General features: G+C 43.8%; 1 protein-coding gene and 2 long non-coding RNA genes across 7 annotated transcripts in view; 2 read left to right on the forward strand and 1 right to left on the reverse strand.

The window, feature by feature from the left end:
* LOC144020088 (axin-2-like) overlaps positions 1-27,985 on the reverse strand; it is a 371,050-nt gene that overhangs the window by 152,163 nt on the left and 190,902 nt on the right. For 3 of the 4 annotated variants that reach the window (XM_077523139.1, XM_077523136.1, XM_077523137.1), the window contains 3 exons: positions 26,949-27,132; positions 26,708-26,768; positions 19,756-19,840 (listed from right to left, as the gene is read on the reverse strand). The gene's annotated coding sequence lies outside the window, so the exon portion shown is untranslated. Of the gene's footprint in view, positions 1-19,755; positions 20,423-26,707; positions 26,769-26,948; positions 27,133-27,985 lie in introns of those variants that run through there. The other variant, XM_077523141.1, reaches the window with a different exon arrangement.
* Positions 4,029-5,874, forward strand: LOC144020090 (uncharacterized). Its single transcript, XR_013283801.1, has 2 exons — positions 4,029-5,140; positions 5,596-5,874. It is a non-coding gene; the product is annotated as an uncharacterized LOC144020090 (long non-coding RNA).
* On the forward strand, positions 18,638-25,855 carry LOC144020091 (uncharacterized). 2 transcript variants are annotated; one of them, XR_013283804.1, is made up of 5 exons: positions 18,638-18,932; positions 19,023-19,129; positions 19,213-19,506; positions 25,204-25,622; positions 25,706-25,855. It is a non-coding gene; the product is annotated as an uncharacterized LOC144020091 (long non-coding RNA). The 2 variants fall into 2 exon arrangements; XR_013283802.1 differs by having other exon boundaries at positions 18,638-19,129.

Here is a 27,985-nt window from a genome sequence, read left to right on the forward strand (position 1 = left end):
CAAAGGGCAACCTTGGCGGAGTCCAACCCTCACCGGAAACGAATCCGACTTACTGCCGGCAATGCGGACCAAACTCTGGCAACGAACAGCCCGTACTTGCTTGTACAGCCTCAAGAAATATACTGTTAACATTGCTTGGTATGATGCCATAATCAATTTTGTTCTTTAGGGATATTTTGTGATAATCTTGGGGCAATATTCATAAAGCGGTCATTGAATTGGTTTGCAATTCCCTCTTTATCATGAATTACCAAATGGTCCTTCATGAAATAGTTTGGATAGATTGGTTTATTCAACTTTATTTATGACACCCCAGGCATTTTTTGTACTACATTTATTTTTCTATCATGATTTGGTGAAGTCATCAATTTTTTCATCTTCTTAGGATGGATACAAGTTTATTTTTATATTTTTGTAAAAGAAAGAGAACAATTTTGGTGCGTGTAAAGCCATATTTATCACACCATTGTTTGTGTACTGTCGTGATCTGGGGTTTTGGATTGGGTTTTGTCATGTTTTCCTTGTGTTCCGTGTCTCTAGTTAGGTTAATGTGTTCACCTGTGCCTGTCATCCTGGTCTCTCGCGTCATCCAACCAGCTCCCCCAGCCACGTGTCTTTTCCAGGTGTCTCTTGTTTAGTATGTGTATTTAGTTTCCTGCTTTCTATCAGTCATTGTCGGTTCATTGTCTTCGTCACACCCTGTTTCCTGCTGCTTTGGGTCTTACTTGCTACAAATTAAATGGTGTCAAACCTGCCTCGCCTCTCTGCTTCCCCACTTTTGCGTCCACCACCCCATTCAAACGTGATATGTAGTCTACTATGGCCTGTGCACGCACTGTCCATCATTAAATTAACTCGTATAGAGTGAATGTGAATATCAGGGCTTACAAATGAATTGAAATATAAAGCATTGAATGATTCGTCCATAGATTAGCTAGCATTTAGGGTTAGTCATCAAATTTCAATGTACTAATACATAGAAAATGACAAGCACTCCTTTGAAAAGCAGATTGGCCTCTTGGAATCTTCATCACAAACGAACATGTTGGAGAGAAGACGCTCCTCCCCTACCCACACAACGCCCCTTTAGTTCTTTGAAGAAAAATGTTGGGACTTGAACAAGTAAATGATCTATTTAAATACCAGGAAACAATCTTCAGATGATGACACATCAAATATTCCTCCAGTCGTGGGTGGATGTTTATATAAGTCCTGTCCATCTGGGATAAAGATCTTCGCACTGCTTCATTTTCTTTTTCTGTGGGAAGATGCTGGGGGGTTGTGTTAGTGAAGAACATTAAAATAAATAAATAAAAAAAACTTAAAATGCAGCACCTTTCTTGCCTCTCTCTCTTCCTTTTTTTTTGTTTTTTGTTTTTTTTGTCTCAATTCCCAACGTGAATGTGTCGGCGAGCTTGTGGTATGCAACAAGATGAAAAGTACAGGCCATCCCTTTGAAATCCTCCTCAAGTCAAAATTACCATTTCATTTCAACTCCAGCCAGGAAACGGAAAGCGGGGCCACTGCTAACTGCTTTGGGCATATTGTTTGTAAACTTTGGAGGAACATTGTTGCCTGGGAAAATGTGTTGTGTGGGTGGTGGAAGTAAGCAGTTGGAGCAACCACAAAGGGAGAGATCAGGCCTATTTTCTCCGTAGGAGGAGCACATAAAAGTGAAAATAATGTTCATTATTACGGAAAAACAACATTAGCCTTCGGTGCTCATAATAGCATGCCGTTTAACTGGCAAAGGTTGCCCCCAAAACTACCCAGTCAAGCAATTGACCCTACTCGAGGAGATAAATATTTGTTACTCATGCTTTAATTAGTCCTCTTTCAGTGTTAAAAGGGCCATTATCTGAGCTGGAGGTAACTGCTTTTTCCATGGTGGTCACATTAAAGCATTGTATAGTTTTATTTTGTAGGCTTTATTGACCTCTCAACTGCTGGAGTTGACATTAAAGTATATGACCCATGGGCAGTCGGGTACTGACGAGTGACTCTGGAAGCAAGTGCTACATAACATTGGGTCTGTAATTGGGTTGCTAATGAATGCACACATCCTTGTTTCTCACAAATCATGTAGCAAACTCATTTAAAAAAAATATATATATTATTTTAATTGAGCATAGGTGTTAAGAAACATAATGGCAGGCATGGAAGGCAATAAAAATGAATTAAAAAAAAAAAGATTGAAAAGATGTTATTTGAAGTCCCTCTCAAGTGAAAAAAAAGTGCTTTTAACAAGCCTATCACATCCATCCATCAATCCATTCATTTTCTTGACCGCTTATTCCTCACGAGGGTCACGGAGCCTATCTCAGCTGGCTTTGGGCAGTCGGCAGGATACACCCTGGACTGGTTGCCAGCAAGCGGCCGAAATGAGTTTCCTCCGCAGGGTGTCCGGGCTCTCCCTTAGAGATAGGGTGAGAAGCTCGGTCATCCGGGAGGGACTCAGAGTTGAGCCGCTGCTCCTCCGTGTTGAGAGGAGCCAGCTGAGGTGGCTCGGGCATCTGGTTCGGATGTCTCCTGGACGCCTCCCTGGGGAGGTGTTCCGGCCATGTCCCATCGGCGGGAGGCCCCGGGGACGACCCAGGACACGCTGGAGAGACTATGTCTCTCGGCTGGCCTGGGAACGCCTTGGGATCCCGCCGGAGGAGCTGGTTGAAGTGGCTGGGGAGAGGGAGGGCTGGGTTTCCCTCCTAAAGCTGCTGCCCCCGCGACCCGACCTCAGATAAGAGGAAGAAGATGGATGGATGGATATTTTATATTTAATATTACATATTATATTTTTCTGCACTTCATGATGTCGCAATACACATCGGTACCCTACGCACAGTTCGTAGTCTTTGTATAGGGAGTGGCGGCTGTGATGTCATTTCAGTCGATAGCAAGTGGCAAAATGGCAGCCCCCTGAGATGGATAAAAATGGGTGGATTTTGGTCCTTAATTCATATTCCGCAAACACAATATATATAAAATTAAAATACCATGATTAGACTAATGGGGCTGCATATAACATTACTGTCAAGAAAAGTTTTGGGATGACACCTTAAAGTTGTTTTTTGTTTGTTTTGTTTTTTTCAGGGGTTGCTATTTCCAGTATTTTTGACTATTTTCACAGCAAATAAACTATTTTTACAGACATATCCAACTGTGGACAAAAGGTTTCTTTTCCTCAGTTGATTGGTCCCTGTCTTGTCTTGAAATATCATTCTTACAACAGCAATGTACCGTATACTGCATATTAAAAAATAATTGTGAGTGACAATGTTATCAACTTACATTGAATTATATTTTTAATATAGCAATACACATCATTCAAACCTGGACTAGCATATAAAAAGTGTCCCCCAACATTTTAATTTTGTCTGAGGTTTTATTTATTTATTTATTTTTACAATGAGCAGCTAGGTCTACTACTACTGAGTCAGCAGCAATGAAATGTGAAGTGACATTAAGATGAACTAGTGATGTATCGGTCACGAACGAATAGTCTTTTGAACGGCTCTTCAATGTGAACGATGGGAACAGAGTCTTTATCGAGAGCCGTTCATCCCCCTATAACCCCCCCGTCCCTGCCCCTGCCAACCGTTCGCTTTTGGAGGGAGCGTCAACTTCACATATTAGCGTCAGTCAAACAATTAACTTGTAATTGGGTCGTTAAACTCCCACACAAACAAACAACAACAAGAGAGAGAGGACACCGCTCACTGCGCATGCCTGCTTTAGCGCCATGGCAGACGTTAGAACGTCACGGAGAGACGGAATGAAGAGAAGAGGAGGCGTACAACATCAGTGCGGGAGAAATACTGGGCAGGGGGGTGGCGGGGGAGTATGGCGTTAGAATTGTGCCACAATTCAGTACGTAACAAAATGTGTTTCGTACGTACAAAATGTGTTTCGTACATACCAAAAATGTGTTTCGTACGTACAAAATGTGTTTCGTGCGTACAAAACAGTCCTCGCGCACGCTTGCTACGTCTCTCCTCAACACGTACGAAACTTTGATTTAAGGCCTCAGTATGCTTCTGCGAGAGGCTCGCGTCGAGGCGTCACGTTGGAGCTCCGCTCGTGCGTTTGCCTTCCGACTTGTGCGCAATACACATCGGTGTCTGCTGGAGTTTCACACCAAGTCCCGCTGTCGCTATGGCTGGGCCGCCACAGAGTGGCGATTCCTCTGCATTTTATGACGGATTCAGGAAGTTCAATTTAATTCAGAAACACGAAACAAAGCCGGGGGGAGAGTAAGTTCATCACCGTGGCAATTAATTATTGCCAATTTGCACCGGTGTCGGCCGTAAACTCTCCAAAACACAACAGCCGTGCGCTTAGCGAACACAGTTTTTTATTTTTTTATTTTTGTTATTGTTGTTTTCCGCCTCTCGTCCCAGGCACATATCCACATGCACAGCCGTGGTCTCCGAGCAGGGAAGTCGATTTGCGCCGCCAGTTGCCTTCACGGAAACTATCTGGGCGGGGGGCGGGGAGAGAGAGAGAGAAGAAAAAAAGGAAAAACGCCATCGAACGGACCAATCAGAAGCGAGCGACGCCCCGCCATCGACGTGCGTCCAAGGATTGGCGACGTGTGCACGTCGGCCGGCCACGAGCGACGCAGCACTTAAAATTCATGGCTCGCGTCGATCATGTGATCGACGGCGCTCATCGACGCGAGAGCAAACGTGGAGGCATAAATTAGGCTTTACGCTCGCGATGCAAGGGTCGAGGCGTAATATTTGTGCCACAATTCTTAACCAATCAGGAGTCGGACAGGAGAGCAAATCCTGATTGGCTGTTTAATATCCAATCAGGCAGAACTTTGACGTGTCGTCACACCGCGTTGCATCATGGGCGCTTCTTCGATTTTTATTTTTTTATTTTTTTTAATATTTTTTTTATATATATTACAAGCACGCGGTCCTTTCCTGTTTGAATTTTTGTCTGTATTTCTGCTGACTTTTATTTACTTAATAGAAGTTTTGTTATGTTACGGGATGAATCAGCTCCTAACTGCTTTCCTGCTTAGCGGAAGAAGGAGGGAAAACAAGTTTTAGCGCTCATGGTGATGTTGGATGACGGCATAAAATAGAAGAAAAAAAAGAAGAGAAGAGGCTAACCTGCTACTTACGTTTTCATTATGGTAAGTTACAAAATACTGTACTGTATTTAAGTCAGTAAATCCTATAGTTTTGTCCTCTTTTGATCGTGCTACTATCATTACAATCTTAAACAATGCATGCCATCATGAGTGGCGTTGTATAAGAAGTAGAAAAGAAAATGTTAGACCATTCCATTTTTCTTTAGTAATTAGTGCCTGGTACCACTAAAGGTATATCGTGAATAATAGAAAACATTGAATACCTAAGAGCACTGTGTTTGGCAGTCCAATGCCATAGTTATTGACGTAAGAATTGAATTCATTTTGGTTACAAGACAACCATACACCATGACTAGCAGCTGTTGAAATAAACATGTTTGCCCAAAATAATTGTTTTACTAATGTGAGAAACATGGTTGATCTTGTCATTTTTCCATAACAACAGATAGACAATTAAAAATCTGAGCGCTAACCTTGGGTTTTGTTTTTATTACCAGGCAACAAAGATGACAAAGGACACAGAATGCACCTGATGACACCACAACAGAAGTGTCAAAAACACCACGAGAAGCAGAAGATGAAGAAGTGGAGTGGAAAAAATATTGATATCGCGCTATTGGCCCATGCAATATGCATATAACAGACATGCAATAAGTTTCATATGGAATTTTATGCTTTTATCTGAATTTGACCAGTCAGCCACTTGCTAAAATGTGCACCAACATCCACTAGTTGAACATTATTGAAGTCATTACAATTAAATAACTCTGAATACATTTTACTGCATGAGAAATATAATTTGTTCATTAGATAATAGGGGTGTGAATTGCCTAGTACCTGACGATTCGATTCGTATCACGATTCACAGGTCACGATTCGATTCGATACCGATTAATCCCGATACGAATGGTCACGATTCGATACCGATTAATCCCGATACGAATTTATAAGTCGATTGTTGCGATTTTTTTTTCATTCATATTTAGAAAATACTAATCAGTAAGCTTGTAGAGTGTAAGATTTATATGAAAATGTATTATTTATTTATCTGAAATTTCAGTCTTATAGAGGTTGTAATCTGTTTCATGTTTGAACAGCATTAAAATAAAAATATTAAGGCTTAATGTGCCGTTCATATAACATTCTTCCATGCTCAAGGTGTGAATCCTAAAAAAAAAAAAAAATAAAAAAAATAAAAAAAATAAAAAAAAAAGATCCAAAAAAAAAATCGATTCTGCCGATTATTGAATCGATTCGAGAATCGCGCGATGTAGTATCGCGATATATCGCGAATCGATTTTTTTTAAACACCCCTATTAGATAATAAAATCATCATCAGTCATTTCTTTAGATCCATATTAAATATTGCAATATCTATTGCTATATTCAGCAAAATCGCGTATTGCATGATTTTGTGCAGCCCCAATTCCTGACGTTTTTGAGCCAGCTGATGAGACCAATTTGACTTTAGTCGTTAAAATGTCTGTAGGAAGAGTCAGAACGTGAAGCTTGAGCTTGACAGCAGAGAAATCAAGAGCTCCTGAAGAATGACAACATTAACATTGGACTGTCATAATTTGAAGTTCTAATAGTTGTAATGGCCTGTTTTGCAGCATGCCAAATCAAACATTTTTAAAATATTTTTTCTCCTGTAAGTTGTCGACACTTTTACTGAACTTATTTAAATGTGTCTTGCAAACAGTATCATTGCCAATTAGAAAAATAAAAAGTGTCACACACACTGTATTCGGAACAACCTGTAAACAATAACCAAAATACTATTGCAGGTACAGTGCCAATGCAGTACATGACACATTTATGGTTTCAAGATTAAAGTGCGGAAGTGCACACACTGCACATTTGCCCATCATTGACCAAGAAGACCTCAGAGTACTGTACTCACGATGATGTATTGAGAATGTAAGACCCAAGAGGTTCCACAGATGAAAATATATTACACATTGTATTTGTAATTGACACTTAATGATGCATTATCGATCAACAAACAGCAAACTGTACATTTTGTTTTTAAATCAAATGAATCGTCCTCAGTTACAGTGCATCTTTGCAGTTTTTATTTCAAGTTTTACACACAGTAGGCATGGTAGACTGCTATTGTGGAGCCATCCATCGCCGTCCCATCCATCTCAGCTGTACTCTCTATCCTTAGACATCTTATTGATGACTGTGACCCGGATATAGAAACGATGCGCAATCTGGATTGGTTTACCTGGTAAATTGGAAACAAACAAAAGCTCAAGGTTATTAATTGTAAAACGTGAAACAATCATATCCATCCATCTTCATGTAGTTATGTGAAAATAATGTGACTATCCATGTTTCTACAGTTTCTTGCTCATGTTAAATGTCTAGTACAACTAAGGGTAACCACTTCATAACCTCTGCAGCTATAATGTGATGCTCTTTTGAGGGAGAACAGTCAGAAGACCTTTGCAATAATTAAGTCTACTGGAAATAAAAGCATGAGTCAGGTTCTTCTGGTATGGAGCATGCAACCCTTCTGTCGAAGTCTTTTAGGTGGTAAAAGGCTGCTTTAGTGATTTATTTGAGATGGCATTTATGTGCACAAGTATACAGGTAATGACAACAAAATTAACTCGTGAATTGAATTCAAGAGCTGATATGTCGTAATTTTCCACGATCTTCATAACTAATCAATATCACTAACGTACTTAAATCAGTAACTATGGCATTGTGTTAACAGTGCTTTTGGACATTCCATGTTTTTTTTCTGTCTGTTAGTTACATGTGTAACGATTATCGGCCGGTTGTAACTTTTTGCAACCTCAGTTCCAAAGGAATTGAGCTCCTGTGGCCTGAACATGCCACCGTGGGGGTGGGGAGGACAAGAACATCCCCCACAAACAGCCACACATGTTCTGACTGACACGCGCACACGCACACACACACACACACACACACGTCAGAACAGTAAAAGCCTTCTTAGAAACTTGACTTTCTTATTTTGCAACAGAACAATGAATTATGAAATGTTATGTTTGCCATTTGTAAAATGTTGACTCCATGAAATGTCATGAAAATGTTCCATTGCAGTGGCAGATTCTCCACTAAACTTTCATGTGTATGCACGTTTTAACAATGTAAGCTAGGTAACATTTCATTTGAGGTATTCAATTGTACGTGTTGCATTGATTGAATTCTGACCTTAGAATTTCAACAAACATGGGATCCAGATTCAATCTGATTAGTCTCTACCAAAACCCTCTCTAAGCTGGTAACTTTCCACTGTGGTCTCACCGGCCCCCTGGTGTGGAGGCCGCCGCCCTCCCAATTTAAAAGCACGCTCCCTGCTTGCTGCTCTCTCTCTTCTTCGCTGCTCTTTGGCTCCCGCTCTCTTCACTGCTCCTTGGCTCCTCTTGGCTCTTTCCTGGTCTCCATCGGCGCGGCTGCCAGACAAAGGGCTAGCCCAGCTAGCTTAACCTCCAGCAAACGGCAATGCACAGAAGCCATCGCGTGTAGCGACAGGCGCAGCGAAACACGCTGCTTTTAGTCCCTGCAAAGGCTCAACGGATGGTGCTTAATTTTCCCAAGCACCCTGAGGCCTCCACCAAGAGGGCCTCTCCCCAGCCAGCAGGTTGACCCCGTGACGCTCAGTTGGCCAGCCGGACGACCTGTCTCTCCCTCTCCTGAACTGAACCTTCTCCATTCTATCTTCAAACGGGCTTGGCGAGTCTCCATCCAGGGTCCTGCTTCTCAGATCAACCCCATCTGTAAGTGCAACTTTGCAGGCCTTCGCCCTAGTACAAATTGGTGCAAACTAGGTTGATTGTGGGTCCCATGTTGGTTGATTCAAGAAATCCATCACCTTGGTTAAGACCGTTTCTCTTTTCTTCTTTTCTTCCCCTTTGATTATTTTTATTATTTTAGTTCTCGTTTCATTTCCTATCATAGTAGTTAGTTTTGCTTCTTTAAATTCTAAGTAGATTATCCCACCTAGGTTAGAGAATAAACGTGCACAAAACTCAACCCCTGGTTTACTGTGTGTGTTTCATCAATTTATAGTGACCTCTAAGCTGAACAAAGAACTCACAAAATTGTAGTAAGGGCACAACCTTCATTTTAATGACTGATTCAACGAGGTTCTCATCTGTTATCCTGATAAAATTATCAAAAAGAGATGTGATGCTCCGCAGGCAAGCTCAACTTAATTTAAATATTAAGTTTGAGTCTCCTTCAATTAATGAGCCAATTGATTATTAATTTAATAATTAACAATTATTGATTTAATAATTAATTGGACCGATTTCCCTTACATAATGGTGCCCTGTATGAGGAGGCCAATTTATGTTACATATTTTGTGAAACACACACATGTAACAATCCAAAAACAGCTTAGTGCAGCGTGTTCTTCTGGGAAAATTTCAGCTCGTTTCCATAGCAACCTAACTCCAACTTTATGCCAGAGCCAATCCGCTGTATAAAAGCAGTGTATTTGAAGCGCTAAATAACAGTCTAACGACTAGTTATTGAGAAGAGAATGAATTTGTCGACTATGTGAATGTTACACACACAAAAGTGGAAGAGTAACAATCACATTTTTTCTATTGCATGCAAAACTTTTTAGGCCTGGGAATGCTTTTTTCTAGCTCGTCACGAATTTTGATTGGGTTAAAAATACATTCCAAACCTCACGTGGCGCAATCAGCTTAGCTACCTGATTACGTTACAAGCCTTTAGGCTGAGGAAATAGTCTAGTGCACGAAATTCTGCATTCAGACCACCATTTGAGTCACAGCACACTTCTCAAGGTGTTAAGTTGACTCCCTTTTGTTGGGTAGCGTAAGGCACATGGTGCTAAAACTGCTAGCCTTTTGTGTAAAACACAGATGTTGTTAAGATCCGCCATCTTTGTAGGCGTATCCTTAACTTAACTGGGATTCAGGTAACCACCCCTTGAAACCAGTCGACCAATAAACTAATTTGAGGGGCGGGCCCAACGGCCAGACTTCCAAGTCGCTCCTCATTCGACTGTGGCCTCCAAAAGGATCACGTCTCACCACGTGACCCCCCACTGAGAGCCCAGTCTCTGCCAAATTGTAGCACTGAATAACTAGTTATACAGTTCGCTTAAATTGTTGAAATTAGAGGTCCATCTGATTAACACTTAAAGTCTACTGTTTGCTTAATATTCATATTGCTACACGGCCAGCTGCCAAACTACAGCCAATATAGTTGACTCCTGCCTTCTACCAACTCACGTGTGAAGAGGGACACATCGCAGCCCCCCTCGTGAGCCTACTGTCTGCCTTCTTCAACATCGCATTCAAAGCACTTTATAATTTAAATAATCAAGTTACCGTGATTTGACCCTAATCGAGGGATTTAAATTACTACTGTACCGTCCTAACCTATGATTTTTTTACTAGATTCAAGACAATTTAACATCACGTGTCTTCGCCACTCTTAAACGTTACATTATAATATTTTCCCCACTCCTGTTTCACCAAGTGTTAACACTGAGGTTAGGGTTAATATTTTTGGTACGTTTTGCACTTTTTAATCTTCATTAATTCCGTCGTGTTTAATGAATTAACACCGTCTTACAGGAAGTAGTAGTTTCCCTTTCCCCTCGACGCGAGTCCTTACAGGATACTAGCATCGCGATATAAACCCGTGGGAATTAAAACGTTTCCGTGATTTCCGCTCCTTGATTTATTTAAATTATAATTATTAGTGTCTTCTTGATAATTCGGCGTCAGTGCCGCGCATAACAACACGCGCGATTATCCGTAAGGAGTGAATTTAACGTGTTTGACAGATTGACAGCTGGCGACACACGCACGCGCAACTTCCGGTGACGTGCCATTCATTGACAAAGTTTACGTTAGCTGCGTCTTGCTAACAACTTTGCTTGACAAGTGCTACGATTTTAAAACTTGTGCAAGGTATTTAAACACTCGTTTTAAGACACATTCTGTGTCACTTACGAGCGACGGAGTTGTTTTGTCTATGCGGTAAAGTCATAAAACTTTATTGATCGAACAAAAGTACGACTCTATACTACACACAGGAGCCTCGTTGCGTTTTAAACGCCGACGGCGTCCTCCTGTGGCTATTCACGGTACCGCAGTCGAGGAACTTTTGCTAGCAAAATTAAAACGCTTGATAACTTTAATTATTGACTTACCAAAGAGTTTGTTTAAATAATTAACCACCATTTTCAAGTACTTAATTTTGTTTTAATTAAAAGCAACACTCAACCAGTAGTGTATAGCTTTTCTCGTTGTATTAAACGTGTTTACCCAATTTTTAGGCACTTTTGGAAACCTCATTGAATTAAATGTAATTTTAATTTAATGTGACTGTCCTTAGTAGACTTTTGTTTCCTAAAACCTGTAACTTCAAATGTATGCTGTGGTTCATAGTAATTTAGCAGACTAAATTGCTTAACACAATACTTTGTTGAGGGTCCTCAATTATTTAATGCATTGCCATTTAAAATAATTGGTAACATATTTGGATACCATCCTTTAATCTGTGCCTTAATAATTTTGGTAAAACATTTTGAATCAACTAATTGAGCCTAAAAAGCTAATCTTTAAGCATTTTCAGCATTGTCTAATTGGCTAACAATTAGTCCTTCCAAATTGAGTAAGTAAAGTGAGCTTACGCATATCTTTGATATCATAACGCTACTTTTAACCATGGATGCTTTGCAAAATGCCCTTGCGACCGTGACTAACAATCTCATTCCAGGCTATGCCGACGCGACAGCCAGCGCTAGCGCAGAAATTCTTGACACCAACATTGCGCAACTCGTTTGCGACGCCCAACAAGGATCGTTAACCCACGAAGATATGGCACAAATCCTCAGCCGACTAATGGTGAATTTAGTGGCTAGGTGGAAATTGAGTGACCATGAGCTTGAACAAGTGAAAAGCGTTCTGACAGCAGAACAGCAAATTCACGCCCAAGTTAGCAGCAAGCTAACCGAGTTGGAAGCATGGTTGCATGAATCTGACCGCGTGGACTTGGGAAACCAAGTTACAAAATTGACACAGGAACTCAAAGTGAGTACACGAACTGCCCGCACGCATGAACAAAATTGGCATAATGCCACATCTGAAATTCGTGAGCTAAAAGAATGCATTGCAGAACTATCAAATCAGCACACTGAAGCCCATTGGATTGATCTCCAAACTGAGCGTGAATTTGACAAGTACTTGCTAGCTCTCGCGAATGATGAAATTGCGGAATTAACTCAAAAGATTAGACTTTTGAAAAATGAACGCACTGAAGGAAAAAGGCAGACGTTTCGTTTGAAATCTCAGTTGATGGCAATGGAAGAAAAACTCCGGCGATTGCAGCATCCATCCTTCAACACTGGCCGGGATGACGAGTCATCCCATGCGGAACCGAAATTACAGCAAGTCCCACAAGGTAACACCAGGTGTCCATTGACGCCGTCCCAAACCACTGCTTTGGAGGTCCCCGTTCAGGACCTGTCTCAGGTGAACTCTCCTTTGCATTTTGATCCACTTGTGGTGCACGGACCTGTTCCTTTTTCAAACGCTGCCACGTTGTCTGATGTGCTGCAGACTTCCTCTGCAAATCTTGGACCTGCTTCTCAGCCACCTGTGCCACTTCCGGTTCCCACTCGCTCCATGGCAAGCACGTCTCCAAGTGCCGCTCAACACACGCGGGGGCCCCCTCCTTCTGCAGTGTCACTGAGAGGAGCAAGCTCACCTGTCTCTGTGCTTCCACCAAGAAGCACACTTCTTGTTTCGGCACCCCCGCTAGGCGCCACGCCTTCTTGTGCGTCTCCAGTTGCTGCCTACCTTCCTTCTCCTGCTCAACAAGCAGATGCTTCTTCACCTCATCATGTGGCGCAACCAGGCATGTCTACAAAAGAGTTAGACACGATTGCCAAGCACATTCAGAAATTTCAGCCAAAACAAGATTGCTCTGATAACACTTCTGTGTACCTCAAAGACCTTGATTTTCATTTGAGGAGATTCCCACAGGCAACAACGGAAGACAAGATTTACCTCATGAAATTGACGTCTACTCGAGAAGTAAGTGATTGGATCGACCACCAGCCGATCCACATCTTTAATGATTATCGAGCACTGTGTCACGCATTGTCTCGTGAATTTGATGGCCCAGTATCAGCAATGAGCTTTCTTGCTGCCTGGTCAGTAAAACAAGGCCGAAAGGAATCACCCAGCCTGTATTATAGTCGCCTGCGCAAGGCATACTTTGGGCATCGTAACGAACCCAACATGGAAGAACAGGTAGAATTCAAAACACTATTTTTGAACAACCTCCACCCAAACACAAGCCGCCTCTTGGGTGTGACAACTTGTCCTCTCACGCTAAGTAGCCTAGAGCTACGTGAACTTGCGTCCAAGGCCTTTGTGTTTTTACGCGAAAACGCTGCTAAATCAGTGGAATCCTCTGTGTACCATGTTGCAGGTGATTCAGACGAAGTCGAACGACAGTCCGAATCACAGCAAAGCGACGATGACATCGCCGCTTCCCCATCAAATCCTGCACAACGGCCTCAAAATGGTTCTCATCAGAAGCACCAGTACGGCCGCAGTGCACCTGCGCGGTTGAGTCATAGCTCCAGCCGTGGTTGTGAACGGGAGAAACCCTTTGCGAAAACAAAACCTCGCAAAAAGAAACCTCCCCGCACAAATAGTCCTCAGGAGCCCCCATCCACGTCAGGTGACTCCTCAATTGACAGCAACATCTGGACAAAAGTTCTTGATGGGCTGCGCAAATTGTCCAACGACAGTCAGCCGACAGCCATCAATGAGCCAGAGGTGTCGGACAACACCGTTCTTTCAGTCCAACTGGATCCAGCACCTTCTTTGCCTTCTGCCAGTGCACCTGTTACCGAGTCGAATCAACCATTCAAACAGCTCTTAGGTAACCTCAAGATTAAAGGTGCATCACGTAAGTTCTATTTGAGGACGACACTTGAACAAACATTAGACTATGACGCTTTGGTTGATCCTGGCGCTGACATTACAGTAATGTCCAACACGCTCTTCAACCAACTTCAAGCCATGCTGAACAACAGTGGCCGGACGCTCCGCGTCAACCACTGCTCATTGGAGATTGGTGCATTTGCACTGACTAACACCCATCTGGACTCCATGGCAACGTTACACTGGACGATTGGACCACACAAATTGGTCCACCCTGTGTACGTGTCTGCTGTGGAATCAGTCCCGCTCCTCATTGGTCAAGATCTGCTGGGCCGCTTCAAGCCCCTGATAGATTACGACCGACGCAAAATCTGGTCACAGGTGCGGCAGCCTCTGCCTGCAGCACCGCTGACCAAAACTGCCAATTGTTATGCGGTAAGCCTAACAGAGACTTCTTGTGAACCTGTTCTGAGTGTACAAAACTCACACCAGGACTCTCACCCAGCTCAAGGGGGGACCATGCCTGTTGTCCCCGAGATGCCCTCAAGAGGTCACCTTCGCAACACCAGCTCTCCCCTCGGCCAAGTTGAACATCCCACTCAGGGTGTGCAACTCTGCCACCTTACGGAATGCGACTTGGATTGCACCTCTGAGCTACGCATGACAAATTGAGGCCGTTGTCCTCACTTTTGAAGCAAACCATTCAGCTTCACCGCAGACTTTGAACTTGAAATCGCACTTGAAATTGCCATCGAACAACCCAAACAACACAGTGGTTGTTCTTTGCAATCTGCTTGGCGCGTTGTGCCTATTTCTGAGCAAGTTGTTACCCACCCTGCCCACCCTTGCAATGCAGATGGTACACGCCACTGCCCTGCCATTCACTGCCCCCGCTTTCGCGTCTGCAGTACTTCTTTTGGGCCACACGTTGTCAGCCTTTGTGCTCAACAACATTTATCTGATTTCAATGAACTTGCAGTCCATTGTTCTTCTTTTGCTCATTGTGTGGCTCACCGCCGCCGCGTGCCTTCCTTGTCCGCCTGTCGACGGCTCACCTGTTCATGCCAAGACATTCGCTTTTGGTGGTCACCTTTTGCTTCCTGTCATGGGCTTTCTTCTTGCTCCTCCGTGGACCGCACATCTCTGCCGTTCGTGGCTCCACGTAGCCGAAGTGGGGGTCATGACATCATACGCCCATGACATGAAACATAGCTGTCAAAGGGAGGTCATCACAACAGGACTGGACCAGCCAATCAGGTCCAACCTCCATGACCTCACTTCCTTGGTTACAATTGAGGGATGAACCTCGCCCATCTTTGTTGACCATCATCAGCAGGTACAAGATATACCTGTGATTGTTCCTGTGGTTCATCCACAAGATGACTTGGAGCTTTTAGCTCCCACCCATCAGGCACCTATGGATGCATTTGCCTTTCCAACTGATGCAGGACCCAAACGGTCCCTTTCCAAACAGTGGTTTCAGACACCCTGGCGCCTAATGGCAAACACATTTTTGCTGCTGTTGTGTATGACTGCGCTAATGACATATTTAAAGTGGCTAGGGCCAAACCTAACCGCCATATCGCCATTGAATAGCCAATTAAAGTTGTGCTTCACCCATTCGCACACCCGCACTCATACTTATGACACCATGTGCATAAACAAACATCCTAGAAAGTGTACAGTGACTCAAATGATCTTCAGCAGACTCCCCAAACGACTAAAGCGATTGGTAAGAAATGTGCTTTTAGCTACTGCTTTTATTAGCTTCTTATTTAAAATAAGAACCTTAACTGTTAACGCTGTTAGTCCAAACACCGTTAACTTTAAAATGGCAAAACACGCGAGTCACGACCGAGATTCCTTTTGCCTAACAACGCGTAGCAAACAAATTACCAGTCTACCGTCTCCCGACAAAACAACCAAAAGGACTACGCTAGTCCTCAATCTGCCTAGCATCACGCTAAGCTGAACCAAACTAACCACGAGACAGTTTGTTTCTTCTCGGTGTCCCAACCAAAGCACGCTCACACGCAAGGTGTGACCGCGCTGAGACTTGACATGCTGCACTAATCTGTTTGATACATCAACAGCTCAGTTGTGAGAATGTCTTCTCGGCCTGCATGCTCCCTTAATAAAGCTTTCTTTTGCCCTAGAAAGACCCAAAGTCATAGTAAGAACCGAAAGTGCCCCCTTTCAGTCACATTGACATGACATTCCTACACAGGCCTCTAGACAACTATTGGACTTCTATTTTTCACTCTCGTGTTCTTCTCCTGTTGCGTCTGTTACTTTCCCCTTCCACTCTATACACGACACGTAGTGTAGACCTAGAGGGAAAGATAACATCATAGCCAACTGCCGAGTCTAGCTTTAGCAAAGGGAGGGGAGGGGTGGGTTTGCACCAACTTTGTACTCTGGTAACTGCATTGTTGTGCTTCACCTGTCCACCTGCCGATGCCACGTCTAGAAGTGCCGACCGAAACGTTCTGTCGAAGAACGTTTCCATCGCCAAAGGGAGGATCTGTAACGATTATCGGCCGGTTGTAACTTTTTGCAACCTCAGTTCCAAAGGAATTGAGCTCCTGTGGCCTGAACATGCCACCGTGGGGGTGGGGAGGACAAGAACATCCCCCACAAACAGCCACACATGTTCTGACTGACACGCGCACACGCACACACACACACACGTCAGAACAGTAAAAGCCTTCTTAGAAACTTGACTTTCTTATTTTGCAACAGAACAATGAATTATGAAATGTTATGTTTGCCATTTGTGAAATGTTGACTCCATGAAATGTCATGAAAATGTTCCATTGCAGTGGCAGATTCTCCACTAAACTTTCATGTGTATGCACGTTTTAACAATGTAAGCTAGGTAACATTTCATTTGAGGTATTCAATTGTACGTGTTGCATTGATTGAATTCTGACCTTAGAATTTCAACAAACATGGGATCCAGATTCAATCTGATTAGTCTCTACCAAAACCCTCTCTAAGCTGGTAACTTTCCACTGTGGTCTCACCGGCCCCCTGGTGTGGAGGCCGCCGCCCTCCCAATTTAAAAGCACGCTCCCTGCTTGCTGCTCCCTCTCTTCTTCGCTGCTCTTTGGCTCCCGCTCTCTTCACTGCTCCTTGGCTCCTCTTGGCTCTTTCCTGGTCTCCATCGGCGCGGCTGCCAGACAAAGGGCTAGCCCAGCTAGCTTAACCTCCAGCAAACGGCAATGCACAGAAGCCATCGCGTGTAGCGACAGGCGCAGCGAAACACGCTGCTTTTAGTCCCTGCAAAGGCTCAACGGATGGTGCTTTTCCCAAGCACCCTGAGGCCTCCACCAAGAGGGCCTCTCCCCAGCCAGCAGGTTGACCCCGTGACGCTCAGTTGGCCAGCCGGACGACCTGTCTCTCCCTCTCCTGAACTGAACCTTCTCCATTCTATCTTCAAACGGGCTTGGCGAGTCTCCATCCAGGGTCCTGCTTCTCAGATCAACCCCATCTGTAAGTGCAACTTTGCAGGCCTTCGCCCTAGTACAAATTGGTGCAAACTAGGTTGATTGTGGGTCCCATGTTGGTTGATTCAAGAAATCCATCACCTTGGTTAAGACCGTTTCTCTTTTCTTCTTTTCTTCCCCTTTGATTATTTTTATTATTTTAGTTCTCGTTTCATTTCCTATCATAGTCGTTAGTTTTGCTTCTTTAAATTCTAAGTAGATTATCCCACCTAGGTTAGAGAATAAACGTGCACAAAACTCAACCCCTGGTTTACTGTGTGTGTTTCATCAATTTATAGTGACCTCTAAGCTGAACAAAGAACTCACAAAATTGTAGTAAAAGCACAACCTTCATTTTAATGACTGATTCAACGAGGTTCTCATCTGCTATCCTGATAAAATTATCAAAAAGAGATGTGGTGCTCCGCAGGCAAGCTCAACTTAATTTAAATATTAAGTTTGAGTCTCCTTCAATTAATGAGCCAATTGATTATTAATTTAATAATTAACAATTATTGATTTAATAATTAATTGGACCGATTTCCCTTACACACGATATACATTTGGTGGCACTAGGCACTAAAAATGCATAAGAAAATAAAGAAAGGGGATGGCGATTTTTTTTTCTTCATCATAACTATGCACATCCATTGCCAATGTCGTCTATGTAACTATTACATACAATTTTGATTGTCTTGGAAGCCTGTGAGTAATAGTGGCCAAATTAAAAGATGCTACTTTTATGCTACTTACCGTAATGAAAATGTTGAAAGTAGTCTTCGATTCGGAAGTTAGCGTCCCCCCCAACGGTCATCCAACGGTCCCATGAGGGCTAAAACTTGTCTTCCGCTAAGCAGGAAAGCAGTTGGGAGCTGCTTCACCCCGTAATATAACAAAACTTTTGTTAAGTAAATAAAAGTCAGCAGAAATGCAGATAAAATACAAACAGGAAAGCACCGAGTGCTAGTAAACAAAACAACAACAAAAAAAATCGAAGAAGCGCCCATGATGCAACGCGGCGTGACGACACGTTGTCAAAGTTTTGCCTGATTGGATATTAAACAGCCAATCAGGATTTGCTCTCCTGTCCGACTCCTGATTGGTTAAGAATTGTGGCACAAATATTACGCCTCGACCATTGCATCGCAAGCGTAAATCAAAGTTTCGTACGTGTTGAGGAGAGACGTAGCAAGCGTGCGCGAGGACTGTTTTGTACGCACGAAACACATTTTGTACGTACGAAACACATTTTTGGTACGTACGAAACACATTTTGTACGTACGAAACACATTTTTGGTACGTACGAAACACATTTTGTACGTACGAAACACATTTTGTTACACACGGAATTGTGGCACAAATCTAACGCCATAGGGGAGGAGGAGCTGCTGAAGGGCTCACAACCTAGTGGAAGTGAGGGGCTAAAAGGTAGATTTGATAGATGTGACAGCTAGACAGACACTCTACTGTCTATGTCAGGCCTGCGGGCCCAGCCCGCTGAGTGTGTGTGTCTTCCAGGTGTGGTGCATTGGAGTCAAGCAGCAGGTGTGTCCAATTAATCAGCAGCCTACTTAAGCCAGCCTCTGACTCCACCACACCGCCAGATCGTCACAACTCCTGAACGAGTTTGTACATCTAGCTAGACCTTGCAACTTGAAGTGAACTTTTGCTTACCTTACCTGACTTGCATTTCCGTCCTCCTTTTCAGCCTGTCGTCCTGCCCGCAGACCCTGAACTTGACACACGCCTCGCCAACCAGAACCAGCCCCCAGCACCCCACGGACTGCAACCTCTTTCTGGCCGTCCACTATTGTAATAAAACTTTGCCAACTCCTTCATTCTGTTTTTCTGCATTTGGGTCCCCACCCCGCACCGGAACCGTGACAGCACGATCTGGCCAGCTATGGACCCAGCAGAGAACGATTCCGTTCGTCAGACCCTGACCGGACAAGGTGTGCTTTTGGACCAACATGACAATGCCCTGAACTTCTTGATTGGACAGGTACGTGAACTTTCGCAAGCCCTCACGACCCTCCAGCAGCAACATGCGGCCTTTCAAACACAAAGATCATCTGCTGCTACACCTGCCACGCCCACCGCACCTCCTCCCCATGTCAAAGAACCGTACGTGCCCACGCCTGCCCCTTATGATGGTGATTTAGGAGCTTGCCGTCCTTTTCTAGTCCAGTGTTCTCTAGTCTTCAGTCAGCAGCCAGTGTCATATGCTTCCGACCACGCTAAGATTGCTTACCTCATAGGTGCCTCCGCGGCGCGGCTCTCGCATGGGCCACTGCTGAGTGGGACAAACAGTCCCCTGCTTGCGCTTCCTTTTCCACCTTTACCCAGGAAATGAGGAAAACATTTAACAGAAAAAAGTTTAAAACAATATTAAAAAAAAAAAAAAAAAAAAAAACTTAATTAAAGCTGTTTAAAAGTCCCTAATCAAAGGTATAAGAAAAAAGCAAAGTTTTTAACCTGGATTTGAAAGCATTTACACTCGGGGCTGACTTCACTTCTGTTGGTAGCCTATTCCATCTGTGTGCAGCATAATAGCTAAATGCAGCTTCACCATGTTTGCTTCGAACTCTGGGTTCCACTAGTTGGCCCAAGTCTGTGGATCTCAGAGCCCTGCTGGGTTTGTACTCAATCAGCATTTCTTGGATATATTCAGGACCCAAACCATTTAGTGATTTATAGACGAGTAGCAGAACTTTAAAATCGATTCTACAGCTGACAGGGAGCCAGTGTAAATCCTTAAGTACTGGAGTAATATGTTCTGATCTTTTTGTTTTGGTCAGAACTCGAGCTGCAGCGTTCTGAATGAGCTGCAATTGTCTTATGTTCTTTTGAGAGAGTCCAGTCAGAAGACCGTTACAGTAATCTAGTCTGCTGGAGATAAAAGCATGGATAAGCTTCTCTTGGTCTGCTTGAAGCATGCAGTCCTTCAGTCTGGATATGTTTTTCAGGTGGTAAAAGGCTGTTTTAGTGATGAATTTAATATGATTGCTGAAGGTCAGGTCTGAGTCTATTAGTACCCCAAGATTTCGAACTTGGTCTTTAGTTTCTAAATACAGTGACTCAAGCTGTTTTTTTAACAGCAATCCTCTTTTCTTTATTGCCGAAAACAATGAGCTCCGTTTTGTTTTCGTTCAGCTGAAGGAAATTTTGGTTCATCTAGTTGTAAACTTGCTCTAGAGAATGACACAATGCGTTAATAGAACTGCTGTCATTTGGGGACATAGATAAATACAGTTGTGTGTCATCTGCATAACTATGATAGTCAACATCGGTGTTCTGAAGCATTTGACCCAAAGGTAACATATACAGACTGAACAACAGGGGTCCAAGGACTGACCCTTGAGGGACCCCACATGTCATGGCCTTTCGATCAGATTCAAAATTTCCAATGGTCACAAAGTAACTCCTTTCCTCCAAATAGGACCTGAACCATTTAAGGACTGTTCCATTTAATCCCACCCAAGTTTCCAGCCTGTCTAACAGTATATTATGATCAATCGTGTCAAATGCTGCACTGAGGTCCAACAAGACGAGCACTGATACCTTCCCTGCATCAGTGCTCAATCTTATATCATTCAGTACTTTAATCAGAGCTGTTTCTGTACTGTGATGAGGTCGGAAACCTGACTGGAATTTATCCAAAAGTCCGTTTAAGCTCAAAAAATTGCTGAGTTGATTAAAAACCACTTTTTCAACTATTTTAGTTACGAAGGGAAGGTTTGCGATTGGTCTATAATTTGCTAGCAGGGAGACATCCAGTGTTCTCTTTTTTAGAATGGGCTTGACGGCGGCTACTTTCAGACATTTAGGAAGTTCACCTGATTGAAGTGAGCAATTAATTATTTGTTGTAAATCGATCTGAACAGATTTCACAATGGTTTTGAAAAAGCCAGATGGTATTGTGTCAAGACAGCTCGTGGAAGGTTTCAATTGCTGAACCAAGTCTACTACAGTATTTTGATCCACTGAGTCAAATTCTGTCATGGTAATTAAATTATTCCTCGGTGATTTTAAGTGCAGCATCGTTTTGTTATTTTGCTGGTTTGTAACAATGTTTGACCTGATGGCTTGTTCTTTTTCACTAAAGTAGCAGGCAAATTCATTGCATTTATCTGTTGAGAGGAGTTCTGGCGCTGTTTGATTTGGGGGATTTGTAAGTTTGTCAACCACGCCAAATAGAGTGCGTGTATTGTTGAGGTTCCTACTAATAATTTCAGAAAAGTGTTGTTGTCTAGCTATTACTAACTCTTGGTTAAAATGACAAAGACATTGTCTGTACAGGTCAAAATGAACTTGGAGTTTAGTTTTTCTCCACTTTCGCTCTGCTTTTCTGCATTTAGATTTCAAAGTCATTATGTTGGTAGTACACCTCCAAGGTGTTTTAGTTCGGGATGAAATGGTCTTAGTTTTAATAGGAGCAACAGCATCCAAAACATTTGAGATTTTTGAGGTGAATTCATCCAGAAGTTCATCAACGGTCTCTGCATTTACAGTTGGTGATGCAGCCATTAATTCCATAAACATGTTGCTTGTATTCTCATTTATGTACCTTTTTTTAATCGAGACAGTAGTTGTTTGAACTTCTGGGATTGTTTGTAATTCAAAAAACACACAGGAATGATCTGAAATAGCCAGATCTGTCACCTCAACAGATAAAATGTCAACACCTTTAGAGATGACGAGATCAAGAATGTGACCTTGATTGTGTGTTGGACCTTTTACATGTTGTGAGAGACCAAAAGTATCAAGTATATTACAAAATTCTTTGGTATTTTTATCCAAGTTGTTGTCAACATGAATGTTAAAGTCTCCAGTTAAGATCAGATAATCATAGTCGGTACAAATTACTGACAGCATTTCTTCAAATTCCTCCATGAATCTGCCTTTTTGTTTTGGAGGTCTATAAATTATGACAATGACGATGTTTGGTTCACCTTTTACCAAAAGACTAAGATATTCAAATGAATTAAAGCTTCCCAATGAAATTTCTTTACACTGAAATAGAGATTTAAAAATGGCAGCAAGTCCACCACCTTTTTTGCCATTACGACATTTGTTCATGAAACTAAAATTTGTTGGTGTTGCCTCATTGAGAACCGTGTTGCAGGAACCTTCTGTTAGCCATGTTTCACTGAGGAGAAATAAGTCAAGATCATATGTCATAATAATGTCATGAATCAACAATGATTTGTTAACTAGTGATCTTGTATTTAGTAGCGCTAGTCTCACAGTGGCAATCGGAGACGCTGGTTTAGTCAGAGGTTCACAAGCTATACTGACTAGGTTTGTAGCTTCTGACTTATTTCTTCTCATTTCTTTTGCCAACTTTCTACTTCTTGTAATCACAGGAATGCTACAAGCTTCCTTGGGTCCTGACTTATTCTGGGAACACACGTTTTTTATATTGTATATGTAGTCTGGACCCAAAACATATCAGACCGAGCTGTAGTTGAGATTCTCCATAGCCAAAGATGGAGGTCGGCGGGTGGGGAGCTGTATGCTGAGGCTTGGTGGAGTCAGACGATTAGTGGATAGCTGAATGTGGCGTCTTGGGGGGAGCATGGGCGAACCGTCATCAGCAGGCAGCTGCCTGGAGAGACTTTTATTTAGCTGTATGGACAGATTGACCAGATTGCTCAACCTGTTGGTGAGACTCGCTGGCGAGTCAGTCATCGGGTCATTCGGGGGCGGTGCACAGCGCGGGGGTGCATCCGGCAGTGAATCCGGTAGTGGCGCTGTCTGGCAGGTGTCGCTTGGGGGCGATGAACAGCGCAGGGGTGCATCTGGTAGTGAAACTGGTGGTGGTGGTCGTGGTGGTGTTTGGCAGGTGTCGTTCGGGAGCAGGGGAGCTGGATGTTCGGTGTTTGGAGTGTGGGCAGATGAGGACAAATCAATCTGTTCTGAAGGGCAGGGAGTGCAAGATAGTGAGCCAGCCTCACCAGATCCTCTTCTTATCGGTTGTTGTGTTTCATGTCCTTTGTTTTGGGAACATAGCGTCCAGTGACGCACGCTATGGAAGACGTTGGCTGTCAGTAATCTGACTCCCTGCTTATTGAGATAAATCCCATTGCGTTGGAAAAGATGGCGACGTTCACAAAACATAGAAAAATTGTCAATAAAGTTCACTGAGTAAGAAGCACAGATGCTTTTCAGCCATCTCGAGAGTGACATAATCCGACTGAAACGCTCATCACCTGGTCGGACAGTAGGCAGAGGACCACTCAGAAAAACCTCTGCGTTTAGGCATATTATCTTGTGTAGAAGGGTAATAAAGTCTTGCTTCAGTATCTCCGACTGTTTTTTCAACACATCGAATGCTCCTGTGTGAATCACAATCGATCTCACAGTCGGGTAGTCAGTAGCAATCTTGTCGACTTTTTCAGAAATGTCCAGCACCATGTCATTAGCAAAACACAGAACTTTTGTGTTTTTTCTGCTGCACAGACGTTTAACACCAAACAAGGCTTTGTCGCCTATTATCAGTGTTTGTGTTTCAGTAGCTGAACGGATTTGCTGAGGAGGTCCGGTTTCATACCTTTGACTGGTGCTGTGATCCCCGAGGCTTGCTGGCTCGGCGACAGCACGGCAAACCTGTTTCTCAGTTTGATATCAGTATTTTGTCTTCGTCGGCCAAGAGACGGTTTCCTTTTTCTTGCTGGTACCAACGTCCAAGACTGATTTCTTGGGGTTGAGGTAGCCTTTTGCATAGGCCGACGTGTTTCCTCAGGCATTAGTTGGCGGTCAGGTCCAGTTGTTGGGCGACGACTGCTCAGTTTTGGCTTTGCTCCCAGCACATTCCACAGAGGGTCGGTGGATGGAGCTAGCTGTTTGTTAGCATGCTCATGACCACCGTTTGGAGACATTGGCAGTGTGGTGTCATTCCACGATTTTCCATTCACCTCCACAAACATTTCAAGGCGGTGCATTCTTGTCTCCAGCACTGCCATCTTCTGAAGAAGTTTGTGGTATTCATCGGTCGAGATGGAAGGCATCATTCGTCCAGCCATGCTGCTAGTAGCAGTCGCGTGCTGATTAGCAGGCCGTGCTCACGTTATCGTGAGGAGTTTCCAAAAAAATAAAAATAAAATGTTGAAAAATGCGCCCAGCTGGTTGTATCTACCAAACAAAAAGGTAGTACAGCCACATCGAGGCAAATGTCCAGGAAAAATCCCAGAAAAAGAAAGAAAAAAATAAGTTATCAGCTGAAAGAATGCAAAGCAGGAGCAGAGCAGATTGCGTCTACACACTAGGAAAGCAGGAAGCAAGGTGCCAGCCAAGTGGAAGATGCTGTCACGCCGCTGCGTGCTTGTGGAGTGCGGGTAGTGCACGCCTCGCAGCCCCGGGACCAGAACCGGAACCGGGAACACGTCGCTCCGGTGCTTTTGCTGGAGAACTGTTGATGGTGGACTTTACATCAAGCCGGACGACTTGCAGTGCGAATGATGATGGTTTGAAGGACATTTTTTTCCCCATCGAAGCTACAAAGACAGTTATGGTATGGCTCAGTACGAGAAACCTGCCGCTAAAGGCAGAATCCAAGAAGCTGTCCCCTCGTTTCATCGGCCCCTTTGAGATTGAGGCTGTGATCAACCCCTGTGCTGTGCGTCTCAAGATCCCGATCTCTCTTCGTGTACACCCCACTTTTCTCACTTGTCTCACAGATAAAATCTGTTTCATCTAGCCCTCTGTCCCCTGCTGTGCCGCCACCGCCCGCTCCTCTCATGATTGATGGACATCCCGCCTACACCGTACACCGCCTCCTTGACGTTCGCCGCCGCAGTCGCGGCCTCCAGTACTTGGTAGACTGGAAGGGTTACGGACCAGAAGAACGCAGCTGGATCCCTGCTCGCCAGGTCCTGTGCAAGTCGCTGATCCGCGACTTCCATCGTGCCCATCCTGGTCGCCTGGGCCGTGCTGCACCTGGTGGTGCTCGTAGGGGAGGGGGTACTGTCAGGCCTGCGGGCCCAGCCCGCTGAGTGTGTGTGTCTTCCAGGTGTGGTGCATTGGAGTCAAGCAGAAGGTGTGTCCAATTAATCAGCAGCCTACTTAAGCCAGCCTCTGACTCCACCACACCGCCAGATCGTCACAACTCCTGAACGAGTTTGTACATCCAGCTAGACCTTGCAACTTGAAGTGAACTTTTGCTTACCTTTCCCGACTTGCATTTCCGTCCTCCTTTTCAGCCTGTCGTCCTGCCCGCAGACCCTGAACTTGACACACGCCTCGCCAACCAGAACCAGCCCCCAGCACCCCACGGACTGCAACCTCTTTCTGGCCGTCCACTATTGTAATAAAACTTTGCCAACTCCTTCATTCTGTTTTTCTGCATTTGGGTCCCCACCTCGTACCGGAACCGTGACAGTCTCGCTGTCACTCGACAGTCAAAATATCGCTGGTGCATTGTACAATGCATGTGCTGGTCAATGTATGTAAAGTGTTGTACACTACACATTTATATTTTCTTTTGTTCCAAGAGAATAAAACGTCATTGAATGATATTTTTTAGACTATTCCATATGTCATTTTTTGAAAATGGCATTGCTATTTAAAAAAAAAAAAACAAAAAAAAAAAAAAAAACACACAACACATGAGAGCCAGTCTTTTGAACCGTTCTTTTACGTGAACGGCTCCCGAATGAACGGCTCCCCTGAAAGAGCCAAAAGTACAAAAGTTCACCGTTTCCTGGTGCTGCAGCCCTGATTATAAAACGAAAAAAATGATAAAAATGAGACTTGGTAGTTGTACACTCAGAGGGGGGAAAAACAACAACAGCTGAGTGGGTTGGGCAATGACTCAAAGGCAATTTTGCCACTTAACTGACAGGAGCAACATCCAATCAGAGCACCAAAGCAACAGCTCCTTCTCAACCCACACCCACACCCCCTCCAATGGTACTATGGAGGACCAAAAATACCAAAATACTAAATAAATGTAGTTTGTAAAACGCTTTCGGAGAAATCTCAAGATTGACCTTTTTGTCCAAACGATGTATTTTTGCCGTTTACTGAAAACTAAGCTCTTTGTATAGGCTGGAACTTTTTTTTTTTTTTTTTTTTTTGATCCCTCCAACACTCCACTCAACGTTTACCTCAATTTATTTTACTGGCACTCACCACATATTTATGTAAACAGGGGCTGTTTAACTGAACTGAGGTTGGTTGTCATTGGGGACAAGAACTCTTACCTCAGCTTCCTTTGTTGTTGTTGTGCATGCTGGCAGTGTCTGTGGGAGGCCCACTTCTGAGCTGCAAAGAAAATGTACAAACACAGAGGAAGAGTATGTGAAAGCTGTAGAAACAAACAAAGATATGACAGTGGGGAGGGGGAGAGAAACAAATGAGAAGACCAACCAGATGGGAACAAAAGGGATTTTGTGACTAGATCATCTTACAGGAAGCACACGCTCTGATAATTTAGCCACTGACCTCTTGTATGCAGGCGTGTGGGGGGCGTAGACGACAAGGGCTCTGCTGGCCCCATCTGCATGTCTTGTCCCTGCTTATGTGACCGTGTGCAGCACCTGGCCCTGCGCCAGCACCCAACACCCTTTTGTGGTGGCCACAGTGGCCGGTTGGGATCTGCCTTTGATCCTAGGCCAACTATTCATCTCTAAAGGAAGAGGAAAAGAGAGAGAAAAAAAGATAAACACAAAAAAAGGGAGGAGGAGGAATAAGAGTCAACCTCTACTGCCAATTATTGGAGAAACATCAAGGTCTTTCCTGCTTGTGTAAAAAGAGAGCAGAGAAGAGAAGATGGGATACTGTTTGATGGTTTGATTTAGGGTAGCGGCGAGGCTGGCTGAGGTTGAAGCTGACTAACAGGATGTGATCATTGCTGTGAAGAGGTTTTGCATGTCTGCGATGACACTGTTTTGGTGTTTTATTTTTATTTTTTGCCAAAAATACTCTTATTTTTAGGGCAGCACCGTGGAGTGGTCAGCATATGTGCCTCACAGTACTGAGGATGAGAGTTTGAATCCGGGCTGCAGTCTTCCTGTGTGCAGTTTGCATGTTCTCCCCATGCATATACAGTAAGGGTGTCACGATTTCGATTTTTTATCGAAATCGATCGAAATTACGTCACGATTTCGAGCATCGAAATAGAAGAGAGGACACACGATTCGATGCCCCCCCCCGCGCCCGCCGCCACCGCCGCCGCCACCGCCGCCACCGCCACCTCCCAGGAAAGCAAATGAGACGCAGCCATTCAGCTACTAGCTAACGGCACTTGTTAGCTGACTTCTCCTGCAGTCATGATGGCAAGCGCGGACAGACACAGCAATGGTGCTTCAAGCCGCTCCCGCTTCTCTCGTCACCAGTTTGGAAACATTTTGCGTTCCCGGTGAGTTATGTCGACAACGTTCACGTTGTCGATAAAAAGACCACAGTTGCAAGATATGCTATGTGCGCGTACTGTACTCGGCCACGGTGTTACGCCCGACTCGTCAAGGGGAAGGGAAGTA

Source organism: Festucalex cinctus, chromosome 6 (assembly GCF_051991245.1).
Source record: "Festucalex cinctus isolate MCC-2025b chromosome 6, RoL_Fcin_1.0, whole genome shotgun sequence".
Taxonomy (NCBI): Eukaryota; Metazoa; Chordata; class Actinopteri; order Syngnathiformes; family Syngnathidae; genus Festucalex; species Festucalex cinctus.